This window comes from Alligator mississippiensis, chromosome 12, assembly GCF_030867095.1.
Source record: "Alligator mississippiensis isolate rAllMis1 chromosome 12, rAllMis1, whole genome shotgun sequence".
Taxonomy (NCBI): Eukaryota; Metazoa; Chordata; order Crocodylia; family Alligatoridae; genus Alligator; species Alligator mississippiensis.
Window position 1 is genome coordinate 14,382,412 of NC_081835.1, and position 5,089 is coordinate 14,387,500.

At 44.6% G+C, this 5,089-nt stretch overlaps 1 long non-coding RNA gene across 1 annotated transcript in view; it reads right to left on the minus strand.

Moving 5' to 3' along the window:
- Positions 1–471: 471 nt before the first annotated feature.
- LOC132244520 (uncharacterized) overlaps positions 472–5,089 on the minus strand; it is a 19,204-nt gene continuing 14,586 nt past the window's right edge. The window contains exon 2 of the long non-coding RNA XR_009456078.1: positions 472–1,131. This is a non-coding gene — a long non-coding RNA (uncharacterized LOC132244520). The remainder of the gene's footprint in view (positions 1,132–5,089) is intronic.

Consider the following 5,089-nt stretch of genomic DNA (forward strand, 5'->3'; position numbering starts at 1 on the left):
GGGGAAAGGATTTTCACATTTCACATTTAGTTTTACAGTCTGTAGATTATGAACATCTACAAGAGATGTAGATTTCTTAACTACTTTGCCTGCCTTAACTGCTTTAATTCATTCCTCAGCCAAAACTGAATTACTCATCTGTCCCCAATTTAATCATTGCAGCTACAGCTGCTAAGCCAACCACCCATTTAAAATAAGCCAAACTGAACCAGATCATTAGCTTGTGTAAATCAGTATAGTTCATTCATACCAATGTAGTTACTTCACATTACAGATGAACCAGTCAGATTCTCCTAAGTTGAGAAGACTGTCTGATCCCTTATTTAAGCAGTATGGCAGCAGTCATGATTGGACACGGTGTTATTACACTATTAAATACAGGCTTGCACAGGCAGCAGAAGTGGATCCATTTCTGGAAAGCTCTAATGCCCTCAGATAAAGTATCCAGGCACTGACAGAACACAGACAAAAAACACTTGTCTTCAGTTTTATAAATGTTTCTTCATTTACCAGCATAATTGCTGAAAGCCCATCACTAAGACTTAAGAAAAGTTCTTCATCTCCGTCACTGCCTAGGCAGCTGTCTCTGTGGGCTAGAATATACAACAGAGTCATTAGAGACAGCAGCTCCAGTAAACACTGGAAAACAGAAATTTAGCAAGATGTGTTAAAATGGCAGTAAACAACTTAATGACAATTTTATGAGCTCTTGATTGCCCGTATCTAGCATCAGATATTAATGAGCCCCTACCGTCAAATTGTAAGTTAGCAAAAATAAAAATAAGAGCAATTTGTAATTGTAATTTGTTCATGAGAAGCTTGGTGAACAAACAGCTGCAAACATACTAAATGTCTGCCACAAAGACCAAGGGTTTGGTCCTCCTCCCAGTGAAGTAAGGATTTCCACTGCAACAAAATTAGGACCTGTTAGGGTAACAAACTGGTAGATGTCTTTTCTGTGAGCATCTGATGTCTATGCAGATGGTTAGCACAAAGCTTATGCAGTCAAACCCCACATCAATGCTCCTCGGAGGATTTGACATGCCACAGTTTACTATAGAAAACAGCTTAAGTGGTGCGTAGGCATTGTGTGATTCTTCTGAATGGTGGCAAACTTGATCCTGAATCTCTCTGTTAAATAGAAAAAAAAAAAAGATAACAATAAGGGAGACATTTTAATGGAAAAACATCTTATCCCTAAGCAGGAAAATAATCAGTAAATGCTACACATTTGATTTTACAGATATACAAAATTAATTTAAGTCATTCCCCCCCAATCCTTATACTAAAATAGATATCCTGATTTCATCCATTCTTGTCAATGGGACCAAAGAAGCACTCCCATTTCTTTTCTTCAACCAGAATTAAACAAACAAAAAAGGATGAAAAACACCCAGAGAAGCAAAGCTTTGTCCTGGCTATTGTCGTACAACCACCTCTAAATAATAAAGATATGAAATCGGAGGCTCGCTCTTTCCTCCCACAAAGTTCAAGTTATATATATATATATATATATATATATATATATATATATATATATATATATATAGCTCACTTGAACTTTGTGGGAGGAAAAAGCGAGCCTCTGATTTCATATCTTTATTATGTAGAGGTGGTTATATAACAATTATTATATCCATATATCTCCATCTATAGATATATATATCTATATCTATATCTCCATCTATCCATATTTTATATATATATATATATATATATATATATATATATATATATATATATATATATGGACATGCATATAATAATAATACCTAATTTTCATATATGGTCAATGGCATCTCGAGCTTTAACAGACCCTAACATCATTCGGAAAGAAGCATTGTACCTGAATAAATGCAGCAGTGGGAGACACTACCAGCAAACCCAATAATGTTAAACCACCTTTGCAATAAGCAACATAACCTGGAAAAATGATATTTTAAAAAGCCGTTAGCTATGCTCAGAAGAATGCCAGTGAATGAGACTTAAGATCTGTCCAGAGTCATAGGTCCTTGATGAAGTAGATCATTATTCCCAGTTATTCCCAGTTATTCCAGACTAGACCCAATGGCAGTCACCATTTTAATGCCATTGACACTTCTGACTGGTGATCCTGTCCGGCTAATTCGGCTAGATTCCCACTGCATTTAATTACCTGACTCTCAAAGATGCTAAAAGGAAAAGTGCATGTTAACAACATATGAGCAATAGATCAAATTCTATACAGCCTTGCCCCCTATAGCCACTTCGACTTGGGTAAAGCAAGATAGATATAAAATGCAGTTAGCGATCAAGGTGTGGAGGACTGGGGATGCATGGATGCTTATTAACAAGGTGTTGCTTATCTAACTAGGCCAGGTGGCTTCCTGCAACTCGTTGGCTGCTCTTTCGCATCCTCTGGAGGGATATTTTGAGCATTGCGCATGGTTTGCACTGGGAGCTGAGGAGCTAATGGCCTGCTATGCCTTTGGGAACCTCCCTAAGGCTCTTTACCATATATTTTGCTTGGTTGGTTGGCTCCGCTTGGCCGCAGTACCCTGGCAGCAGTACCCTGGTGGGATTCATCCCATGACTGGGCGGTACATATTGAGGGCTATAGATTGTATAGAAAGGACAGGTCGGGGAAGAAAGGGGGGGGGGTTGCACTTTATGTCAGTGAGCAATACACATCAACCCTCATCAAGACAGAATCCGAGGTTGAGGAAGTAGAAGGATTGTGGGTTAGGCTACATGGGGGGCAAGGAGAAAGGGATTTGGTGGTAGGGGTCTGTTACAGACCCCCACACCAAGGGGAAGAAATAGATGCGGGGCTCCTTAGGCAACTCTTGGAGACCATAAAAGCTAAAGAGGCGGTAGTCATGGGGGACCTAAACTACCCGGACATCTGCTGGGAGACGCAGACAGCAAGGTCCCATCACTCACACAGGTTTCTAACTTGTGTACAGGACCTCCACCTGACATAGGAGGTGCATGGTCCCACTAGGGGGAATGCCATACCGGATCTGGTATTGGCAACAGGAGATGACATGATAGGGGACCTCCAGATTGGTAGCTATCTGGGAGACAGTGATCACCTTATAATAGAATTCAACATAAGACGGCGAGTGGGTAAGGTAACTAGTAGGGTGAAAGTGCTAGACTTTAGGAAAGCTGATCTCATTGCACTCAGGCGATTAGTCAAGGACGCACTGCAGAGTAGGAGTTTTGATGGGATGGGTGCCCAAGAAGGGTGGCTGTGCCTAAAGGAAACGATCCTTTGGGCACAAAGCAAGACAATCCCCGAGCGAGGCAAAAGAGGGAAAGGGGCCAGGAGGCTTCCATGGCTGACCAGAGAAATCCAGGGCAGCCTAAGGGCCAAAAGGGGAGCACATAAAAAGTGGAAACAGGGTGAGATCACTAAAGATGAATATACCTCCTCTGCTCGTGCTTGTAGGGAGGCAGTTAGGCGGGCCAAAGCTACCATGGAGCTGAGGATGGCAACCCAAGTAAAGGACAACAAGAAATTGTTTTTTAGATATATTGGGAGTAAAAGGAAGGCCCAGGGAGGAATAGGACCGCTGCTAAATGGGCAGAAACAATTGGTGACAGATAGGGGGGACAAGGCTGAACTCCTCAACGAGTTCTTTGCCTCGGTGTTCCTAAGCGAGGGGCACGACAAGTCTCTCACTGGGGTTGTAGAGAGGCAGCAGCAAGGCGCCAGACTTCCATACGTAGATCCTGAGATGGTGCAGAGTCACTTGGAAGAACTGGATGCCTTTAAGTCGGCAGGCCCGGATGGGCTCCATCCGAGAAGGCACTGGCCAACGTCATTGCAGAGCCACTGGCAGGAATATTCGAATGCTCGTGGCGCACGGGCCAAGTCCCGGAGGACTGGAAAAGGGCTAACGTGGTCCCCATTTTCAAAAAGGGGAGGAAGGAGGACCCGGGCAACTATAGGCCGGTCAGTCTCACCTCCATCCTTGGTAAAGTATTTGAAAAAATTATCAAGGCTCACATTTGTGAGAGCCCGGCAGGACAAATTATGCTGAGGGGAAACCAGCATGTGTTTGTGGCGGGCAAATCGTGCCTGACCAACCTAGTCTCTTTCTATGACCAGGTTACGAAACGCCTGGACACAGGAGGAGGGGTAGATGTCGTATACTTAGACTTCAGGAAGGCCTTCGATACGGTATCCCACCCCATACTGGTGAACAAGTTAAGAGACTGTGACTTGAATGACTGCACAGTGCGGTGGGTGGCGAATTGGCTAGAGGGTCGCACCCAAAGTCGTGGTAGATGGGTCGGTCTCGACCTGGAAGGGTGTGGGCAGTGGGGTCCCGCAGGGTTCGGTCCTTGGACCGATACTCTTTAATGTCTTCATCAGTGACTTGGACGTGGGAGTGAAATGTACTCTGTCCAAGTTTGCAGATGACACAAAGCTATGGGGAGAAGTGGACACGCCGGAAGGCAGGGAACAGCTGCAGGCAGACCTGGATAGGTTGGACAAGTGGGCAGAAAACAACAGGATGCAGTTCAACAAGGAGAAATGCAAAGTGCTGCACCTAGGGAGGAAAAATGTCCAGCACACCTACAGCCTAGGGAATGACCTGCTGGGTGGCACAGAGGTGGAAAGGGATCTTGGAGTCCTAGTGGACTCCAAGATGAACATGAGCCGGCAGTGTGACGAAGCCATCAGAAAAGCCAATGGCACTTTATCGTGCATCAGCAGATGCATGACAAATAGGTCCAGGGAGGTGATACTTACCCTCTATAGGGCGTTGGTCAGACCGCAGTTGGAGTACTGCATGCAATTCTGGGCGCCACACTTCAAGAAGGATGCGGATAACCTGGAGAGGGTACAGCGAAGGGCAACTCGTATGGTCAAGGGCCTGCAGACCAAGCCCTACGAGGAGAGACTAGAGAAACTGGACCTTTTCAGCCTCCGCAAGAGAAGGTTGAGAGGCGATCTTGTGGCTGCCTATAAGTTCATCACGGGGGCACAGAAGGGAATTGGTGAGGATTTATTCACCAAGGCGCCCCCGGCGGTTACAAGAAACAATGGCCACAAGCTAGTAGAGAGCAGATTTAGATTGGACATAAGGAAGAACTT